Genomic DNA, 24,030 nt, shown 5'->3' with positions numbered 1-24,030 from the left:
ATAGATAGATAGATAGACTGAATCATTGATGATTTTTTCTTTTCATAATGGCAAAATTATAAAAGACTATAGAATTACCATGTGCACCAGTCATACAGTGTTGTCAGGGTCAGGTGGGCACTGGGATCATTGCCTCTTCTTGTACCAGAAGCACCTTCTCCTGCCTCAATTTGGTTAACTTTCAATACTGGAAGAGTCATTGTTCATATAATCATTCTCCACATGACCTGAAGACAGGTTATCTTCTTCAAGTAATCCTTGTCTTCTAAATTCAGGTAAAAGATGCTTAGGGTCTTCCTTGAGAACTTAGAGACTTTGTTGTCATAAGCATGGCTTGAGGATGACTGACTGTGGGGAGAAACTGCCATGGACTGCCAACCTGGCAACCGACCAGGCTTAGCAGGCAGCCTTGAAATAGAGTTGCCAACTCAATGCATAATTTTATATATAGAAGATTAGCTTGCCTCACATAAGTATTTGTGTATAGGAGTTATTGGGTTAAAGAAAAATTCCATTAATATGCATGGCATTATGTAAGACAAGGTAAATTTGGTTGTTGCATGTTAAAGAATATTTTTGATTAAGGTGCTAACAAATTGCAAGGCTTAGGTTTATGCCATGAATTGCAAGATGGCCTTTTGGAAGCTGCTGGTGAAACGACATTAGTTAATAAAGATAAGATATCCAGACACATGAACAACACTGCACACAAAAAAGCATATGAAATTATGTATGCAGCTTCCAAAAAAAGCTTTGTAAAATATCATGGCCAAACAGAATTACTTCTGCTTGGAAACCACTTATGTATCTCAAATTGTTTACAGTATTGCAGAAATGGATGCACATTGACTGACTTGTCCTATCTTGCAGATTTTTAAGTGTTCAACAATATTTACATTGGATGTATGCGCAATGATACCACATACGGTAGTTTAACTCACAATTTTTGGAAAGCAAATGTTAAACAGAAGATATTGTAGTCATTTTTGGGAAGAACATATACTTAAATGATGAAGTGAAGAAGTTTTGATTAAAACAAAAAACATGCATGCATTTATTGAAAAATGAAGTTGCCATTTTTGAGAATCTTATTTCATTAAGCATTTCAGCAGTTCTAACAAGATTAGATTGTTGAAAACTCAGGAGGCTCTATGATTGAGCAAGATTTTGTTTGGTTTGTGATTGACTTTGAATTTGGTTTTCACCAGGGTTAGATAATGGGAAAAGCCTGGATGTATGATTGGATGTAAACTTCTGGGCAGTTTCTTGCAACAGAGGTATTTTCAGCAGTATTTGCTATTGTGGTTGGTAGTTTTGCAGATTTTAGAAAAGACAACACATCAAGGGACATGGCACAAGTTTCAGCAACACAGACCATTTACTTAGATAGATTTTTTGTTTAATTTGCTCAAGGTCTTATGGTTAGATTTGCAGAGAAACTCTCTGCCTTACAGATCTAGAATATAGAATATCAGACAGTACGTATTATTTCACATCTGGTTTGACTCTGCTGTATCTAAGAAGCAGTCAGGGTGTAAGAAACAAAAGTTACTGGCCTTTTCTTTTTATCAGGGTCCACATAACTGATGACACTACCTATACCATAGCACTTGAATCACCAGCTAGAAAAATTGGCTGTCTTAATGGGCAAATTAATCTTATGATACCAAAGTATCCTGACCTTGTGAAAGGTTAGATAACTCTCATTGGACTGCATCACATGTAAATCATTTTGCAGCTGATAATGCAGTAGAGGAGACCATTTGCTGATGTTTTCCAAGGATGTGTTAATAGATTTTGAACGCCAAGAAAAGACTAAGACTTAAATCTTTGGGAAGTGAAATCACCTTAATGCTCTTGATTTTTACAGAATCCTTGTGTTGATCCTCTGCATCAGTATGCTGTTGTAGATAAAGTACACTGCTTTGAGAAAATTCACAGTTCTTTATATGGCATCCACTGTTTGGAAGTTGCTTAAGTGCAGCTTCCAGGCTCTTGAGATGTTCACTTTGGGTGTACCCAGTCATCAGCACACCATTGAAGTAAATGCAGATTCCTGACTGTCTTGAAGAACTTCCTTTATAACTGTCAGGAAAAGCTGGTGCATCAGAGATTCTGTATGGAAGGCAAGAGAACCTCGTGAGTTCACAAGGCATGTTGACTTTCAGCAAATGACCCTTTGGCTTTATGCTTGAGTGAGTGAGAGCCAGCTTTCTGAGTTTACTCTACTGCTAGCTTTGCAAAGGAGCCTTGAATTCTACAGATTGTACATGTTTCTTCATGACAGGATGGGCTGATAAGTCATTTTAAAGTGTACACCAAAATGCACTCATCTATTAGTCAGTGGCACTTATACTATGGTAGCCACCCTTTCCCTTAACACTGCACTGAGTTGCTGCACTAAGTGTATTTTCTTGTATTGCACATGGAAACATACCTTTTGAAATACAAGTGATACTCCCCCATTAGGGTAACTTTTCCCTTGAGGATAAGATTGCTTGCCTTACACATCTCCTATCCAATCTTTAAGGTCTTCTTGACAAAGATTTCTATGTAAGGATTTAAGCACCTACACATTTAACTCTCAATTTTCACTTTTTGATTTGCATTATCCACACACTGCATAATTTCACCCACTGATTTATTGCATGCCCTGTTAACATTAATGCTCTGGTGTATTGCATGGATTTTAGCAAAAACAATACTTTTACTGCTTATCCTCTGGATTAGGGTGATATTTTGCTCCAGTGTGTTTCCAAGAGTACATTCTTACCCATATCATCATTACCTCAATTATTCTTGAGATGCATTTAAACACCAAGCACTAGAGTGCTCATTTTTCTCAACATTTGTGATATGAAGGAATAGCACATCTCTATAATGTTTCATAAAGCTACCTGGATTTGTTGCGAGCACCCCTTAGGTGGATTTTCTTATATTTGTGTTACAGCATGTCCATAGCATGCATAGATATTAAGTCCATCTTTCCAGCTAATGCTGCAGTCATGCCAGTGCTATGAGATGAATATCTTGATATTCACTACTTTTCCATGCATTGTGCTTATTCATCTTCACATTGAATTAATTTGCTGATTATATCTACTTCAGCAGCTGTTGCATTGTTGGTATTACCTTTGAAGGCTTAAGCACTGAAGGCTGAGATATGACATCATTGAAGTGATGGGTTTGGAAAACCAGTGCTGTGAACCATGGCTGTCAGGCTGTGTGACTATGTCACCTTTGTAGGCCTTGTTTCTGTGAATTTTGTCTGTATTTGTTAGCTTTTTAGCTGTCATCAGCAGTAATAATTCTTTCACTTGTCTATCTCATCTTTTATGCTCATATTTTTACTGTTGACTGATGGTGGTTGTTACGGTGGTATGATTCAAATTCACAAGTTCCAGGCAACCCTTTTATGGCCTAGGTGGATATACATTATATCCCTTACTTATCATTAGGATGAAACATGCCATGCTTCACAATAAGGGTATGCTCTTCATGTGCTTATACAGTTTTTATTGATGCTGGTTACGCCCCTTTCATGAGTGAGAATATGACTGATTATGGGAGCATATTCATGAAAACTTTTCCTTTTCATTATTGCCTTTCCATTTGGTCTTGAATAGGATTGGTTTCTTATGAACACCTTCAATTAGATTGATTTTAAGTAACTTTTAATTTTCAGTATTCTCCTGGGTCATTATGAAGTACTTATTAAAGTATGGGGAGAGAAAATACCCTTAACCTTTGCTTTTTACCTGTTTTGCAAATGCCAGAACAGGGCTATGTCAGGAGTTAATTGCTAGGTGAGTACAGAATATAAAGTGCTCTACGTTGTATAGACCTACTTGCTTATTATTGTTGGTACATTGCTGCAGCAATGTTAGATATATATATCATAATCTATGGAGCATGATTGAGTAAATATTGCAGTCATAATTCTAGTGGAATGTAATCTATGTTATGTTAAAGGGAGATGAGAGTAGTGATCCATTAACATTGAAATTTATAGAGAGAAAGCAATTTTAGCTTTTGACAATTACTGATATACACGTAGCTGAAGAAGGCCACATCAGGGGTTTGATTTTTGTTTAATTTAGATAATGAAATACTGTACTGTACAGCATGTATACTTAATTGCTCATTACTGTCTGTTAGTAATAATGTTTTACAGTGATATCATATGTGTATATTGTAATCTACATATCAGAAGTGGGAGGAACAAAGAAAAGGGGGAAACCAAGAAGGAAGTGAAAGGATGGAATGAAAGAAGCATATGAAGCAGTTGGGAGAAACCATGGAAAGGTCTGTGGAGCATGGTTATGGAGAAGAGGATTAAGAATTTGATGCATCATACATAACAGTTAGAGAGTGATTGTGAGCAAATAAGGCCATTTCTTTGTCTCTTCATGCAACAGCCTTGCTAACATAGGAATGGCTGAAATGTGTGAAAAAAGGAAATGGTTATCTACATGATATTGCCATATAGATATTGAAGTAAGATCATTCATTCTATTATACTGTAAACTGCGTTGTGACAGAGGGATGCATGGAAGGCCATGTAGAAGGTAACTAGGCGGAGTTGGTAGCCCATTAATCAACCCTTTAGCCCCAATTAATTACCAAAAAGTTTTATTGTAGTAATGGTACTCCTATCAGAATGTTTAAATGAGCATCCACTGTATGCACTGTGATTTCTTTATGGGTGTGGTTTCACATTGTGTATACTGAGCACAATAATCATACATATCTTTTGGATATTATTTATTTATTGTTCACTTTGTAAATAGTCTGTACTTAGTAAATAGACAGACTGAACTCTGTTTCTTTATCACCTAAATGAAGAAACAATTTTCATATCAATGAAAGTCGAAGCATTGATACAACAGTAATTTTATCTTTTTTTTTTTTTAGAGTTAGTCCTTATATAATTCTTTATGAAATTTCAGTGTATTAGAGCACAGTACACCCTTAATGAATTTCACCCCATATGCATAATTGATATTATTTATCCTGAAAGAATTTTATTTGCTCTAGTAAATGAACTAGAACTCTTACATCACCCTGAAAGGACAATTCCCACTTAACTAAACTCCATTCTCAATGGGCATCACATGTGTCTCTCACATGACATTGACTCCCAACACTACAGAAATCAACACAGAAGCCTTATGCAAACTAAACACCTTGAGAATGCTTATAGTTGCCTGATTTGGACAAGAAATAGAATTTCTTTTTATTAATGAAAAGCAGTGGGTAGTGCTGCTGTTTCCTGTGGGGTGGGGAAGCACCAGGAATGGATGAAGGCAAGCAAGTATGAATATGTACATGTGTATATACATATACATACCTATACATTTCAACATATACACATATATAAATTCACAGACATATATACACAAGTACATACTTCATACTTGCTGCCATTATTCATTCCCGTCGCCACCCCGCCACACATGAAATGACAACCCCCTCCCCCTGCATGCGCTTGAGGCAGCATTAGGAAAAGACAACAAAGGCCACATACATTCACACTCGGTCTTTAGCTGTCATGTGTAATGCACCAAAACCACAGCTCCCTTTTTACATCCAGGCTCCACAAAACTTTCCATGGTTTACCCCAGACACTTCACATGCTGTAGTTCAATCCATTGACAGCACCTCAACCCCAGTATACTATATCATTCCAATTCACTTTGTTCCTTGCACACCTTTCATCCTCCTGTAAGTTCAGGCCTGGATCACTTAAAATCTTTTTCACTCCATCTTTCCACCTCCAATTTGGTTTACCCCAGACGCTTCACATGCCATGGTTCAATCCATTGACAGCACGTCAACCCCAGTATACTATATCGTTCCAATTTACTCTGTTCCTTGCACACCTTTCACCCTCCTGTATGTTCAGGCTCCAATCACTTAAAATTTTTTCACTCCATCTTTCCACCTCCAATTTGGTCTCCCACTTCTCTTCGTTCCCTCCACCTCTGAGACATACATCCTCTTTGTCAATCTTTCCTCACTCATTCTCTCCATGTGACCAAACCATTTCAATGCATGCTCTTCTGCTCTCTCAACCACACTTTTTTTTATTACCACACATCTCTCTTACCCTTTCATTACCGGGATCGACATGCTGTCAGAGGATTGAACCAGAGCATGTGAAGCATCTGGGGTGAACCATGAAAAGTTTTGTGGAACCTGGATGTGGAAAGGGAGCCGTGATTTCGGTGCATTACACATGACAGCTAGAGACTGAGTGTGAACGAATGTGGCCTTTGTTGTCTTTTCCAAGTGCTACCTCACACGCATGGGGGGAGTGGGGTGTCATTTCATGTGTAGTGGGGTGGCAATGGGAATGGATGAAGGCAGCAAGTATGAATATGTACATGTGTGTGTATGAATTTATATGTCTATGTATGTATATGTATGTATACATTGAAATGTATATGTGTGTGTGTGTGTGAGTGTTTATATATATACATATGTATTGCGTGGGTGGAGCCATTCTTTCGTCTGTTTCCTTGCGCTTCCTCACTAATGCTGGAGACAGCGACTAAGTATGATAAAGAAAATGATAATATATATTTGCTAGGAAAAGACAACAAAGGCCACATTCATTTACACTCAGTCTCTAGCTGTCATGTGTAATGCACCAAAACCACGGCTCCCTTTCCACATCCAGGTCCCACAAAACTTTCCATGGTTTCCCCCAGATGCTTCACAATGCCCTGATTCAAACACTGACAGCATGTCAACTCCAGTATACCACATCAATCCAATTCACTCCATTCTTTGCACGCCTTTCACCCTCCTGTATTGTTTATTCAGGCCCCAGTCGCTCAAAATCTTTTTCATTCCATCCTTCCACCTCCAATTTGGTCTTCCACTTCTCGTTCCCTCCACCTCTGAGACATATATCCTCTTTGTCAATCTTTCCTCTCTCATTCTCTCCATTTGACCAAGCCATTTCAATGCACCCTCTTCTGCTCTCTCAACCACACTCTTTTTATTACCACACATCTCTCTTACCCTTTCATTACTTACTCGATCAAACCCCCTGGCATCGCATATTGTCCTCAAGCATTTCATTTCCAACACATCCACCCTTCTCCGCACAACCTTATCTATAGCCCATGCCTCTAATCATATAACATTGTTGGAACAACTTTTCCTTTAAACATACCCATTTTTGCTTTCCGAGATAATGTTCTCACCTTCCACACATTCTGCAGTGCTCCCAGAACCTTTATCCCCTCCCCCACATCCGCTTCCATGGTTCCATCCGCTGCTTAATCCACTCCCAGATATCTAAAACACTTCACTTCCTCCAGTTTTTCCACTCAAACTCATGTCCCAGTTGACTTGTCCCTCAACCCTACTAAACCTAATAACCTTGCTGTTATTCACATTTACTCTCAGCTTTCTTCTTTCACACACTTTACCAAACTCAGTCACTGGCTTCTGCAGTTTCTGACCCAAATCAGCCACCAGTGCTGTATCATCAGCGAACAACAACTGACTCACTTCCCAAGCCCTCTCCTCTACAACAGACTGCAGACTTGCCCCTCTCTCTAAAACTCTTGCATTCACCTCCCAAATAACCACATCCATGAACAAAGTAAACAACCATGGAGATATCGCGCACCCCTGCCGCAGACCAACAATCAATGGGAACCAGTCACTTTCCTCTCTTCCTACTCGTACACATGCCTTACATCCTTGATATAAACTTTTCACTATTATGAATATGGATCTTGTGGCTGGATGATAAAGGTAAAGTTAATGAATAAATAATTATCTCTTTAGCAAAAGTTTAAGTTATTACTGTTGTAATTGTTTCATTATTCTAAAACTAGTGAAATTTTCATCCTTTTCTTGGTGCATTATTCATCTGTAACCACTTAGTATGGAATGATTACCATCAGAATTCACAGTATTGCCAATTATATGACTAATGGTATTCATGAAATCCATTCTAAAGTTAAAACCTAAACAAAACACTTGATATTCTGTTCATCTCTATCAGTTATTATCATTATTATTGTTGTCAAGAAATGCTTAGAAATGTGCTAGTTTTGATATAGTTTTAGCTCAGCTTTCCCATTATAAACACATATACATATGTTATACATTGGGTTATATCCCCCAAAACACAGCATAATGAAATGAAACATAAATAGTTTCCCCAAAGAAGTACTGTAATTAGTTTGAGACATGTTCTTGACACATGCCCAGCACCACCTAACTTATATATGTAATGTGCAATCAATGAATAGAAATAAAAAAGACACATTTTATCATTTTTATGATAACAAGTAGTGGTGATGTGAGAAGGAGATGGAGTGAGTATTTTGAAGGTTTGTTGAATGTGTTTGATGATAGAGTGGCAGATATAGGGTGTTTTGGTTGAGGTGGTGTGCAAAGTGAGAGGATTAGGGAAAATTATTTGGTAAACAGAGAAGAGGTAGTAAAAGCTTTGCGGAAGATGAAAGCCGGCAAGGCAGCAGGTTTGGATGGTATTGCAGTGGAATTTATTAAAAAAGGGGGTGACTGTATTGTTGACTGGTTGGTAAGGTTATTTAATGTATGTATGACTCATGGTGAGGTGCCTGAAGATTGGCGGAGTGCATGCATAGTGCCATTGTATAAAGGCAAAGGGGATAAGAGTGAGTGCTCAAATTACAGAGGTATAAGTTTGTTGAGTATTCCTGGTAAATTATATGGGAGGGTATTGATTGAGAGGGTGAAGGCATGTACAGAGCATCAGATTGGGGAAGAGCAGTGTGGTTTCAGAAGTGGTAGAGGATGTGTGGATCAGGTGTTTGCTTTGAAGAATGTATGTGAGAAATACTTAGAAAAGCAAATGGATTTGTATGTAGCATTTATGGATCTGGAGAAGGCATATGATAGAGTTGATAGAGATGCTATGTGGAAGGTACTAAGAATATATGGTGTGGGAGGCAAGTTGTTAGAAGCAGTGAAAAGTCTTTATCGAGGATGTAAGGCATGTGTACGTGTAGGAAGTGAGGAAAGTGATTGGTTCTCAGTGAATGTAGGTTTGCGGCAGGGGTGCTGATGTCTCCATGGTTGTTTAATTTGTTTATGGATGGGGTTGTTAGGGAGATGAATGCAAGAGTTTTGGAAAAAGGGGCATGTATGCAGTCTGTTGTGGATGAGAGAGCTTGGGAAGTGAGTCAGTTGTTGTTCTCTGATGATACAGCACTGGTGGCTGATTCATGTGAGAAACTGCAGAAGCTGGTGACTGAGTTTGGTAAAGTGTGTGAAAGAAGAAAGTTAAGAGTAAAAGTGAATAAGAGCAAGGTTATTAGGTACAGTAGGGTTGAGGGTCAAGTCAATTGGGAGGTAAGTTTGAATGGAGAAAAACTGGAGGAAGTAAAGTGTTTTAGATATCTGGGAGTGGATCTGGCAGCAGATGGAACCATGGAAGCGGAAGTGAATCATAGGGTGGGGGAGGGGGCGAAAATCCTAGAAGCTTTAAAGAATGTTTGGAAGTCGAGAACATTATCTCGGAAGGCAAAAATGGGTATGCTTGAAGGAATAGTGGTTCCAACAATGTTGTATGGTTGCAATGCATGGGCTATGGATAGGGTAGTGCGCGGGAGGGTGGATGTGCTGGAAATGAGATGTTTGAGGACAATGTGTGGTGTTTGGTGGTTTGATTGAGTAAGTAATGTAAGGGTAAGAGAGAGGTGTGGAAATAAGAAGAGTATGGTTGAGAGAGCAGAAGAGGGCGTTTTGAAATGGTTTGGTCACATGGAGAGAATGAGTGAGGAAAGAGTGACAAAGAGGATATATGTGTCGGAGGTGGAGGGAACGAGAAATGGGAGACCAAATTGGAGGTGGAAAGATGGAGTGAAAAAGATTTTGAGTGATCGGGGCCTGAACATGCAGGAGGGTGAAAGGCGGGCAAGGAATAGTGTGCATTGGATTGATGTGGTATACCAGGGTCGACGTGATGTCAATGGATTGAGTCAGGGCATGTGAAGCGTCTGGGGTAAACCATGGAAAGTTGTGTGGGGCCTGGATGTGGAAAGGGAGCTGTGGTTTCGGGCATTATTGCATGACAGCTAGAGACTGAGTGTGAACGAATGTGGCCTTTGTTGTCTTTTCCTAGCGCTACCTCGCACACATGAGGGGGGAGGGGGATGGTATTCCAGGTGTGGCGAGGTGGCGATGAGAATGAATAAAGGCAGACAGTATGAATTGTGTGCATGTGTATATATGTATGTGTCTGTGTGTATATATATATATATATATGTGTATATTGAGATGTATGGGTATGTATATTTGCGTGTGGGGACGTGTATGTATATACATGTGTATGTGGGTTGGTTGGGCCATTTCTTTTGTCTGTTTCCTTGTGCTACCTCACAAACGCGGGAGACAGCGACAAAGCAAAATAAATAATTAGATAACCTTTGAAATGGGCTGGTTTGGTTTGTTGCATTATGTTTCACTATCACCATAATTTCATTGGCTTTCTTGACAGTAGTATGCATGGTGGTTAGAGGTAACCCAAGATGTCACACAGTGTCAGCAGCTTATTATCCATTTTTGCTCTGCTTTATCTTATCAACTTGCACATCAAGATTACTACTTCTCAGTTGCCTTTTGCAAATACCAGACAACATTCCACTGGCTCAAGATTTACCTCTCATGGGAATATAACAGTACAGTGTATTGGAGCATCGAGCACTCACGACTTACATACACTACGTTGCTTACAGACTGGGTTGGAGAAAGTCATGGGTGGAGATACTGCATGACGTCATGGCACTCTTGAGGGACCATTTTCACCCATGCATCACCTGGCCAGCATGGAGCTTTAGGTTATGTTGATCCCCTCTGCTTCCTTTAGAAACGAAGTTAGTGCAAAACAGTTCAATGTATGTCGATTTAGTTTCCATAATTGACTGATGACAAACATGCAAAGTGATGTATGGTGGAGTGACTTTTAACAAGGACTCTCAGTATCTCTTCCTGTTGTACCTCACTTGAAAATTATAATGCATACAAGCCTCCTTCATCAGTTGCTCTGTGTATTGTATGTATATGATAGTGGGCATTTACATGTGCAATCATGCCAGGTCATTGCAAGTGCACCTCCCATTACTAATAATGGGTAAACGAGTTGAGTAGTATTTTCTTCTTGCCGTGGCAGTGTGCTGCATTAAGTACAAGGACTTGATTGAATCGTACATCAATTGGGATTTCTTGTGGTGGTGGGCATCAGTTAATCATCATACATCATGTAGAGCAGCCTACTACATAACAGGTTTTTAGACCCCACAGAGCAGTGAATGGGCTAAATGAAGTCCAGGTATTATGTGTCTCATTGTGGCACATCTTAGAGATACTTTGTGCAACCTTTAAGGCTCAATAAAAGTAATGGTGGGGCTTTCAGTGATGGTATCCATCTGTCACATCCCATACCTTCTAGCTTTATTTCAAGCATCGACAAGTATGAATTGGCTTCTTCACTTGTAGAAGCACATGTAGGTAATTTTAGGGGTGCTGTATCACTGACAGAAAAAACTGATCATGGCCATAACTATTGTATTAAGCACCAGATGGCAGCTGGTTTCAATAGGATATACTTTTGATGATTAATTGTAGTATTCACAAGTAAGTTTGTTTTCACTGAACCTTACCATCTTTCTTTACTGTTTTATTTGTTATTCTATTATCATGACTTGCATGGCAGACAGTATGATACTCCTGTTGGAAAGAATGATCATGTAGTGCTTGTTTGTGAATATATAGTGGTTGAGGATGCAAAGTTGGGATCAGAGTGTGCACAGGAACCAAAGAGGAAGTACTGCAATGTGGAACTGATCAGGTTCTTTTGAGAATATTGATTGGGATAGGAAGTTCTGTCTTAAAAGTATGGAGCAGCGCTTCAGAAGGTTCTGTGATATCTACACTGAAAGGATCAGAACATGGGTAACTCTTAAGGCCAAAAGAGGAGGTGGATCAAAACGGAAAGAGATAAAGTTAAGCTAGATGTGTTGTCAAGCAAGAGAGCTCAGGGATGGACTATGGAAAAGATATAAAAGACACTGCAACCAGCCTTCATATAGAGATGCAGGAGAGCAAGAAATGAGAATTGCAAAGTGAGGAGGGAGGAGCTGTGAGATTTTGAAGAAATGAAAAGTATTATGGGAAAAAGCATAGGACAATTCAAAACTTTTACCCAAGTTCATCGTGAACAAAACTCTTGGTGAAAGAGTAATTAATCAGGCTAAAGGACTTGAAGGGAAGAAATTTTGAGAATGTGAAAATATTTTTTGGTAGAATATGCTTATAAATGTTTTCACTGTGGAGCACAGTAATCACCAGCATTACTAAGGTAGGATAGAAATGAGTTGTTGGAACATATAGTAATCAACAGATATGACATGATCAGGCTGTTAGAACAACTTTACCCTCACACAATCAGGCTGTTAGAACAACTTGACCCTTACAAAGCCCGTGGTACTGATGAAGTCTCCCCATATGTACTGAAAGAATGTGAAGAGTCACTTGGTAGAGCTCTAGAAGTATTGTGCAGTAGGTCATTAGTGGAAGGGGTGGGTCCAAAGATGTGGAAAAGGGCAAATGTTGTGCCTGTATTAAAGAAAGGGGATCATTAAACGTTACTGAACTTCCCACAATCTCACTAATGAGTGTGTTTTGTAGAACATTGGAAAAAATAGAGAGTAATTGAATGACTACCTGAGAATCTATCCAACTGGGAGACAACATACTTTAGGGCAGTTTTCCCCAAACATTTGATTATGACCCGAAATATAATTCTGTCAGCCTGGTGATCCAAAGGATTGATACGTGTAGTTTTAACTGCTTATTTGTTTGATATATAGTGTTCCTGTTCAAGGCCATGCAATCATTCATCCTCTGAATAGCACTGCTTCACATCAGTACCTCATGTTCACAGCAAAAACTCACTTTGTTTCTAATAACTAACATCTCAGCCTTCTCCAGTATGGTACTGAATCCTTGGATATGGCAATATATTCGGTATTAAATGTCAAACTTCACATTCATGCTGGGAGACTTGGCTTACCAGTAAGAGTATTAGACGTAGCTAACTTGAACATATGTCAAGTATGTATATGGAGGCTTTATTAATACCCATTTTACTTCTGTCAGTATTTTCATAATTCCTCATAATTTCCCTGCTTATTATGTAATTATAATACAGTTAACACTCAATTTAACAGAGTGGTAGGGAGAAGGGGTGTCCATTAATGCTGAAAGTCCATTAAATCTAATGTAACCTATGTCTGTTAAATCAAGGGTTCATTTTAGTAATATTTCATAAATTTTGCCAAAAATGAATTTTTTACCAGAGACCATACTGTGACCCTCAGGAACAACCTTGTTACTTTCGTTTTGGGCTGCAACCCTGGGTTTGGAAACCTCTGCTTTAGGGAAAGGAGTTCATACATAACCGGTCTTCTAGACTAATAGAAAGGGTGATCTCCATCCTAGATCAAAGAGAGGGATGTGTAGATTGTATGATCTTGGACTGCCAGAAAGCCTTGTAATGGATCCTCATTGAAGGTTGTTTGAAAAGCTAGGGCTGCCAGCAGGAATAAGGGGTGGGCTGCTTCATTGGATAGAAGACTTCCTTATTGGAATGGAGCAGAGAACACAGGTAAGAGATACCTCCTCAAAGAAGGCTGGGGTTATGTGTGGAATGCCATAGTACTTGATCTTAGGCCCACTGCTGTTCTTGAGGTATGCAAATGACTTGCCTGATGGACTGGAGTAGTTTTTAAACATGTTTGTGGATGATATCAAGGTCATAAGGGAAATAGAGAATGATTATTGTATCAGCCTGCGGGGGCACCTGGACAGACTCCAAAGTTGGCCAGATGAATGGGGATTATGAGACTCAGTCCACTTAGGGCAAGATGATGAGGATGGGACTAAGTGAAAGAAGGCCTCTGTGAGATTATTACTTAGTGGAAAAGTGATTAAAAGGAATATGCATTTGAAAGATAACTAAGCTCTGACATTGTGCTCATTTTATTGCATGAGCTACACATGAAGAGAACTGTAAAAGAGACAAACTGTCTGCTGGCATATGTAAGAATTGCATTCAAGTATGTGAAGAAGCTCCTTTGAAATTTTTCATTACATGTATTAGGCTAAAATTAGATTATACCTCACATGTTTGTTCACTGCACCTTAAGACACAAAAAGATCTGATTGAAAGGATACAGGGAAGAGCAACCAAGATGTCACCTGGATTAAGAGAAATGATATACAATGAGAGGCTGAGGGCTACAAAGGTCCACCATGGAGAAGAGTATAGAGGTTGAGGGGGGGGGATCTAAAAACTGCCTTCAAGTTTCAAAATCAGGTGGATGTTACTGACTGGGAACAGTTTTTCAAAAGATGCTGCACCAGAGTAACCAGAGACCATAACAAAAGGTTGTAAAAAAAGCATATTAGAAAGTGTGTCAAGTAGTGGTTTAATTATAAGTGCAAGAAGGTTGGAATAAATGAATCAATGAGGCAGTGAATGCAGATGTTCTAACAAAAGTTTGAAAGGCCACTTGACATAAAAATATCAGGAGATGGGTCCTCATGAGTGTAGAACTCTTTCATGTTACTCTACAGTTGACTCAGGAAATGATGCCACCAAGTACAGAAACTTTCACTTGGAAAGTGGTGTCAAGCAATCATCAGACTTGCTTTATTTTTGTTTTTTTTTAGGTAGAACACAATTTTGTGAAATAGTGTGTGGATGTAACCAAGATGAGAAAAAAGGAGAGATAGGTAGTATGTTTTGAGGAAAGGAACCTGGATGTTTTGGCTCTAAGTGAAACGAAGCTCAAGGGTAAAGGGGAAGAGTGGTTTGGGAATGTCTTGGGAGTAAAGTTAGGGGTTATCGAGAGGACAAGAGCAACGGAAGGAGTAGCACTACTCCTGAAACTGGAGTGGTGGGAGTATGTGATAGAGTGTAAGAAAGTAAACTCTAGATTGATATGGGTAAAACTGAAAGTTGATGGAGAGAGATGGTTGATTATTGGTGCATATGCACCTGGGCACGAGAAGAAAGATCATGAGAGGCAAGTGTTTTGGGAACAGCTGAATGAATGTGTTAGTGGTTTTGATGCACGAGACCGGGTTATAGTGATGGGTGATTTGAATGCAAAGGTGAGTAATGTGGCAGTTGAGGGAATAATTGGTATACATGGGGTGTTCAGTGTTGTAAATGGAAATGGTGAAGAGCTTGTAGATTTATGTGCTGAAAAAGGACTGGTGATTGGGAATACCTGGTTTAAAAAGCGAGATATACATACGTATACATATGTAAGTAGGAGAGATGGCCAGAGGGTGTTATTGAATTACGTGTTAATTGATAGACGCACGATAGAGAGACTTTTGTATGTTAATGTGCTGAGAGGTGCAACTGGAGGGATGTCTGATCATTGTCTTGTGGAGGCGAAGGTGAAGATTTGTAGAGGTTTTCAGAAAAGAAGAGAGAATGGTGGGGTGAAGAGAGTGGTGAGAGTAAATGAGCTTGGGAAGGAGACTTGTATGAGAAAGTACCAGGAGAGACTGAGTTCAGAATGGAAAAAGGTGAGAAGAAAGGAGGTAAGGGGAGTGGGGGAGGAATGGGATGTATTTAGGGAAGCAGTGATGGCTTGTGCAAAAGATGCTTGCAGCATGAGAAGCTTGGGAGGTGGGCAGATTAGAAAGGGTAGTGAGTGGTGGGATGAAGAAGTAATATTATTAGTGAAAGAGAAGAGAGAGGCATTTGGACGATTTTTGCAGGGAAATAATGCAAATGAGTGGGAGATGTATAAAAGAAAGAGGCAGGAGGTCAAGAGAAAGGTGCAAGAGGTGAAAAAGAGGGCAAATGAGAGTCAGGGTGAGAGAGTATCATTAAATTTTAGAGAGAATAAAAAGATGTTTTGGAAGGAGGTAAATTAAGTGCGTAAGACAAGGGAACAAATGGGAACTTCAGTGAAGGTGGCTAACGGGGAAGTGATAACAAGTAGTGGTGATGTGAGAAGGAGATGGAGTGAGTATTTTGTAGGTTTGTTGAATGTGTTTGATGATAGAGTGGCAGATATAGGGTGTTTTGGTCGAGGTGGTTGTGCAAAGTGAGAGGGTTAGGGAAAATGATTTGGTAAACAGAGAAGAGGTAGTAAAAGCTTTGCAGAAGATGAAAGCCAGCAAGGCAGCAGGTTTGGAAGGTATTGCAGTGGAATTTATTAAAAAGGGGGTGACTGTATTGTTGACTGGTTGGTAAGGTTATTTAGTATATGTATGATTCATGGTGAGGTGCCTGAGGATTGGCAGAGTGCATGCATAGTGCCATTGTACAAAGGCAAAGGGAACAAAGGTGAGTGCTCAAATTACAGAGGTATAAGTTTGTTGAGTATTCCTGGGAAATTATATGGGAGGGTATTGATTGAGAGGGTGAAGCCATGTACAGAGCATCAGATTGGGGAAGAGCAGTGTGGTTTCAGAAGTGGTAGAGGATGTGTGGATCAGGTGTTTGCCGTGAAGAATGCATGTGAGAAAGACTTAGAAAAGCAAATGGATTTGTATGTAGCATTTATGGATCTGGAGAAGGCATATGATAGAGTTGATAGAGATGCTCTGTGGAAGGTACTAAGAATATATGGTGTGGGAGGCAAGTTGTTAGAGGCAGTGAAAAGTTTTTATCGAGGATGTAAGGCATGTGTACGTGTAGGAAGAGAGGAAAGTGATTGGTTCTCAGTGAATGTAGGTTTGCGGCAGGGGGTGTGTGATGTCTCCATGGTTGTTTAATTTGTATATGGATGGGGTTGTTAGGGAGGTGATGCAAGAGTTTTGGAAAGAGGGACAAGTATGAAGTCTGTTGTGGATGAGAGAGCTTAGAAAGTGAGTCAGTTGTTGTTCGCTGGTGGCTGATTCATGTGAGAAACTGCAGAAGCTGGTGACTGAGTTTGGTAAAGTGTGTGAAAGAAGAAAATTGAGAGTAAATGTGAATAAGAGCAAGGTTATTAGGTACAGTAGGGTTGAGGGTCAAGTCAATTGGGAGGTAAGTTTGAATGGAGAAAAACTGGAGGAAGTGAAGTGCTTTAGATATCTGGGAGTGGATTTGGCAGCAGATGGAACCATGGAAGCTGAAGTGAATCATAGGGTGGGGGAGGGGACGAAAGTTCTGGGAGCGTTGAAGAATGTGTGGAAGTTGAGAACATTATCTTGGAAAGCAAAAATGGGTATGTTTGAAGGAATAGTGGTTCCAACAATGTTGTATGGTTGCGAGGCGTGGGCTATGGATAGAGTTGTGCGCAGGATGGTGGATGTGCTGGAAATGAGATGTTTGAGGACAATATGTGGTGTGAGGTGGTTTGATCGAGTAAGTAATAGTAGGGTAAGAGAGATGGGTGGTATTAAAAAGAGTGTGGTTGAGAGAGCAGAAGAGGGTGTTTTGAAATTGTTTGGTCACATGGAAAGAATGAGTGAGGAAAGATTGACAAAGAGTTTTTATGTGTCAGAGGTGGAAGGAATGAGAAGTGGGAGACCAAATTGGAGGTGGAAAGATGGGGTGAAAAAGATTTTGTGTGATCTGGGCCTGAACATGCAGGAGGGTGAAAGGCATGCAAGGAATAGAGTGAATTGGAACAGTGTGGTATACCGGGATCGACGTGCTGTCAATGGATTGAACCAGGGCATGTTAAGCATCTTTGGTAAACCATGGAAAGTTGTGTGGGGCCTGGATGTGGAAAGAGAGCTGTGGTTTCGGTGCATAATTACATGACAGCTAGAGACTGAGTGCGAACGAATATGGCCTTTGTTGTCTTTTCCTAGCGCAACCTCGCACACATGAGGGGGGAGGGGGTTGTTATTTCATGTGTGTCGGGGTGGCGATGGGAATGAATAAAGGCAGACAGTATGAATTATGTATATGTGTATATATGTATATGTCTGTGTGTATATTTATATGTATATGTTGAGATGTATAGGTATGTATATTTGCGTGTGTTGACGTGTATGTATATACATGTATATGTGGGTGGGTTGGGCCTTTCTTTCATCTGTTTCCTTGTGCTACCTCACTAATGCGGGAGACAGCGACAAAGCAAAAAAAAAAAAGTAGCAGAAATTAATTGATAGACGCTAAAACAGTCTTTCATTGAATATTGTTAGAACTGAACATATAGTTAGAATTTTAGTATATTTTCAAATGAGATGAAATGACAGCAGATATTCAGGAATACTTTGTGTAGTTAAAATCAGTTGTCAAAATGAATAGGTATGATTTAATTGTTTTAAGGTGAAGTGAGTTTTAGATAAAGATATGAATTAAAGTAATATTCCTACTTATCACATGTATACCATCTCTTTACTGAATTTGGTAATTTGAATATTTTCCATGTTCACCACTTCAACAGATGATGACAAAAGGCAGAAAAACAATTGTTATATGAGTAATTGCTAACTTCCATGATGTTAATTCAGTTAATGATTATTTTAGAGCAATAAACACCTTTCATATTGTTCTGTAAGTAAAACAGCTTCTAAACAAGGAAATGATCCATATGCTGTGTGTTCTGTACCTAGAATTAAGTGTTATCGACTTTTGTTGCTGTGTCATGTTTTGTTGGCTGTATTTTTTCCCCACATATTTGTGTTTAAGGTATGGGATTGGGATATAACTACTTAACTACTCATCTGCATTCCTTTTACATCCAAAGAATACAAGAAAATGTCAGAAAAATGTTAGCCAGTGAGAAATTTTGGTCAGGAATTCTTTGATATACCATTGTCCTTTAATGGCATGCCGCCCACTGGATAGTAAATTAGTACATGCTCGACTCCCACCTTCACACCATTCTTAAGACGTTGTTGCCAGGTACTGCTGTTTGGACAAATGATTCTGAAAACACTGACTGACTTTGTATGTAAATAGTACAAAAATGTACTTGCTTAGGGATTGCTAGGGCATTTTTGTTGTCATTTTTGTTCTTTTATTCAACTTTCTGTCGTCTGTCCATCCATCATTGGGAGTCAAATATTAACTTTAAAAATAACCATAAGCACAGCTTAAGAACAATAAATCAGATGCTCATGAAACTTTTGTAAGTTATTTCCCAACATCAAAAGAATTGATTGTCACAAACCTATAACTGTTGATTGGATTTTGCATAATAAGGTATGCCACTTGTAAAAATGTATAACCTGTAGCATAACCTGGTCTCATACTTCAAGAAAATTCATCCTTTGGCCATGACATACTTTAATTTCTTCTCAGCATGTAAAGAATTGATTGCATAAGACCAATAACTCAAGTTTGATTTTATGCCACTTATAGAAAGGTTTAAGCAGGAACTTAATCCAACTTATAAATGAAGAAAGTTCCACCTTTGCCCATGGACTTTGTCAAAAAAAATTTCGTATATTTCATGATTTTATTTCACTCCTAGTACATGCTGCACTGCAGATATTAATTGTTCCATAGAATACCATTCCCTTCAGTGATTTAACAGGCTTTTATTTTTTACATCTCTTCTCAGCAAGCATAGAATATATGTTTGATGCTTTTAAAATTCATTCTTGTCCTGTTTTTTGTCAAGGTTTTATTACATTTTCTTCAGTTAATGTCTAGTATGGTTAGATATTTCAATTTCACTTTTGGACTGTACAAAGGAATCAGTAAAACTGATTTATGTGAATAATCTTATTAATTGAATGCACACCTTGTGATAATGACATGGAAAGGCCATGTTTGATATGATTCACTCGGATACCAGCAATTAATTTTTTACATTTTTTTATGCATCTTAGCATTTCAGTACAAACTATAATGTACTTGATATACACCTTATTTTCAGTGATTTAATGGGCTTTTACCATTTTAGCATCACATTTTGACAAGCATAAAGTAAATGCTTGTTTCTTTTAAAGTATAGAATACTTTTGTTGTGTATTAAGCTTTCTTTTTTCTCTTTTGCTAGTTAGTACACAATTTTTTATTTTTTTTATTATTTTTGGACATTGCTTGTTTGTTATTGAAAGTAATCAAATTGTACAAATAAGTATCGTGATAATCATATGAGTAAGCCATGCATCCCATGATTCAGTGCTGTACCATCAAGTAAATTTTTTCTTTAATGTATCATAACTTCTCATTGTTTACTATTTTCTATAAGTATTATTAGTAATTGACAGAATTTTACTTTTTTATCATTTTTACTTTAGAAAAAGTGTTTACTCCTTTTCAGACATACAGTAGTTATGCCTAGCCATGTAAGTGCAAACTTTAGCTTGGTGTAATTGAAATTTGGATAGTGAAAAGTAAACTGCATCTATCCAAATTTGGTTGGGGTGAAAACAGTATGAATGAGTATATTATCCCATAGGACTGATCACAGTAGTGCTCCATTTATGTCCAACCAGTCATAGGATTAATTTCATCATTATTTATGTTAAATCCCTGTCAACCACTGTTCTTGCTGCTAAAGTAAAAGAACGGCCCAACCCACCCACGTACACATATATATACATACACATCCACACATGCACATATATATATATACCTGTACATTTTAACGTATACATATACATATATATACACATACACAGTCATTTACCACATCGTTCCAGTTCACTCTATTCCTTGCACGCCTTTCACCCTCCTGCATGTTCAGGCCTCGATCACTCAAAATCTTTTTCACTCCATCCTTCCACCTACTTCTCCTCATTCCCTCCACCTCTGACACATATATCCTCTTGGTCAATCTTTCCTCACTCATTCTCTTCATGTGACCAAACCATTTCAAAACACCCTCTTCTGCTTTCTCAACCACACTCTTTTTATTACCACACATCTCTTTTACCCTTTCGTTATTACTCAATCAAACCACCTCACACCACATATTGTCCTCAAACATCTCATTTCCAATACATCCACCCTCCTCCGCACAACCTTATCCATAGCCCACACCTCGCAACCATATGATATTGTTAGAACCACTATTCCTTCAAACATAGCCATTTTTGCTTTCCGAGATAATGTTCTCGCCTTCCACACATTTTTTAACGCTCCCAGAACTTTCGCCCCCTCCCCAACCCTGTGACTCACTTCCACTTCCATGGTTCCATCTGCTGCCAAATCCACTCCCAGATATCTAAAATACTTCACTTCCTCCAGTTTTTCTCCCTTCAGACTTACCTCCCAATTGACTTGTCCCTCAACCCTACTGTACCTAATAACCTTGCTCTTATTCACATTTACTCTCTGGAGGAAGTAAAGTGTTTTAGATATCTGGGAGTGGATCTGGCAGCGGATGGAACCATGGAAGCGGAAGTGGATCATAGGGTGGGGGAGGGGGCGAAAATTCTGGGAGCCTTGAAGAATGTGTGGAAGTCAAAAACATTATCTCTGAAAGCAAAAATGGGTATGTTTGAAGGAATAGTGGTTCCAACAATGTTGTATGGTTGCGAGGCGTGGGCTATGGATAGAGTTGTGCGCAGGAGGATGGATGTGCTGGAAATGAGATGTTTGAGGACAATGTGTGGTGTAAGGTGGTTTGATCGAGTTAGTAACGTTAGGGTAAGAGAGATGTGTGGAAATAAAAAGAGCGTGGTTGAGAGAGCAGAAGAGGGTGTTTTGAAATGGTTTGGGCACATGGAGAGAATGAGTGAGGAAAGGTTGACCAAGAGGATATATGTGTCGGAGGTGGAGGGAACGAGGAGAAGAGGGAGACCAAATTGGAGGTGGAAAGATGGAGTGAAAAAGATTTTGTGTGATCGGGGCCTGAACATGCAGGAGGGTGAAAGGAGGGCAAGGAATAGAGTGAATTGGAGCGATGTGGTATACCGGGGTTGACGTGCTGTCAGTGGATTGAATCAGGGCATGTGAAGCGTTTGGGGTAAACCATGGAAAGCTGTGTAGGTATGTATATTTGCGTGTGTGGACGTATGTATATGCATGTGTATGGGGGTGGGTTGGGCCATTTCTTTCGTCTGTTTCCTTGCGCTACCTCGCAAACGCGGGAGACAGCAACAAAGCAAAAAAAAAAAAAAAAATGTATATACATGTGTATGTGGGTGGGTTGGGCCATTCTTTCATCTGTTTCCTTGCACTACCTCGCTAACACGGGAGACAGCGACAAAGTACAATAAAAAAAAAAATATATATATATATATATATATATATATATATATATATATATATATATATATATATATATATAAAATATACTCTCAGAAATGGGACTTCAGTAAATTCATTCTCAAAATGTGTAAATGCAAACCACTTTACTTTCTTCATATATGTTGATCTAAAAAAGAAATCAGTCAGATTTGTTAAGCATTCACATTATTCATAAAAATCATCCTGTGATCATTGGAATCATCCATATCTTTTAGAACAATAGTGTTCATAAGTGTCCCAAAGACAGTCTTCCTGGAGAAATGTATGGTTGGAGCCATTCTCTTATGGCAGCCACATTTGTCAGCAGAGTTCCTGTGGCTTCATCCAAGATTCTTTGATCATCTGCTTGGACGGTCTTTCTCAGTCTGCCTCACGTAGGTCAATCTAGAAGATTTTTGTTTTCCTTACAGTTTCTTCACCAATGTCACACTGAAGGTTTTTATATTCCTATCTCTCTTGCTATAGCTGCAATTGTATGGTCAGACTCTCTCAAGGTAACAGTTCATCCCTGTTATGCAGTTGTTGTTGCTGATGATTCATCTACCAATGTGTGTTGCAAAAACATTGATGAGGCAGGATATTGCTAGCTGTTCCAACAATAACTTGGTTGAAGTGTTGAATAGCCTCTCCCTCTCTCCTTCTCCCTTTTCCTCTCACACTTTTCCTTAAGAGGCTAACTTTTGTTAATGGAATATTTTACAATCACAGAAACTTCAACATATGTATTTCCATTGTGAATTATTCCTTCACATATTATTAGGAAAGGTTAAGAGAGATTTGTGGAAATATAAAGAGTGTGGTTAAGAGAGATTTGTGGAAATATAAAGAGTGTGATTAAGAGAGCAGAAGAGGGTGTGCTGAAATGGTTTGGGTATATTATGGAGGGAATGAGTGCAGAAAGCTTGACAAAGAGGATATATTTGTCAGAAGGGAAGGGAAAAGGAGAATAGGGAGACCAAATTGGAGATGGAAGGATGAACTGAAGAATATTTTGAGTGATCAGGGCCTGCACACACAGAAGGGTGAAAAGTGACAAGGGATATAGTAAATTGGAACAATGCGGTTTATTGCTGTCAGTGGACTGAACCAGAGAATGTGAAGTGTCCTTGGTAAATCATGGAAAGCTTTGTGGAAGCTGGTTCTGGAGAGAGAGCTGAGGTTTTGGTGCATTACATGGACAGCTAGAGAATGGATGTGAACAGATGTGGCCTTCCTTTATCTGTTCCTGGTGCTCTCTTGCTAATGCGGGAAATTGTGATCAAGTTTGAAATAAATGTTATGGACCAAAAGAAGTATCAGGAACCCGCTACAACAATCAGCTCCCTAGTTACACAACTAGTGAGACATTGCCATATGAGTAAGTGAAGAATGGTATGGATGGGGTAAGAAGATATCTGGGTGCAACTGTACATTGTTTAATTTTCTTAGTTATTTTTATATGTAAAAGCGTTAATGTTTCCCTGTCTCCCTGTGGGTATGTTCCTTATGCATGACCACACTGTTAAGGCAACAAACTCCAAACTTACAAGACAAGGGCAACATTTTGTGGGAACTAACATTGGCCCTAAACGCCATATTTTTTCCCCAGGCGATGTTGAGTAACCAGCTAGTACATAATATTTTACAAAATAGCTACTTCACAGAGCTTTTCATGAAAGATCCTGAAGTACTGATTTGTAATAGGATAACTTAGGGCTCATGAAGAGATTAAGATTGACCATATACCACAGTTGGTTAGAAGGGCTTGGCTGTGGATGTTAGGCTCAGGTTTCACTGCCTTATACATGATAACTAGAGAACGTATGTATACAGATAAGGCCACTTTTCATGTTTTCCTGATA

The 24,030-nt window shown here is 39.0% G+C and overlaps 1 protein-coding gene across 1 annotated transcript in view; it reads left to right on the top strand.

Annotated features, from left to right (window-relative positions):
- Khc-73 (Kinesin heavy chain 73) overlaps nt 1-24,030 on the top strand; it is a 785,588-nt gene that overhangs the window by 550,396 nt on the left and 211,162 nt on the right. The window lies entirely within an intron of this gene.

This window comes from Panulirus ornatus, chromosome 14, assembly GCF_036320965.1.
Source record: "Panulirus ornatus isolate Po-2019 chromosome 14, ASM3632096v1, whole genome shotgun sequence".
NCBI lineage: Eukaryota > Metazoa > Arthropoda > Malacostraca > Decapoda > Palinuridae > Panulirus > Panulirus ornatus.
Note: the sequence above shows the minus strand (reverse complement) of the source record. Positions and strands in the feature narration are given on the sequence as shown.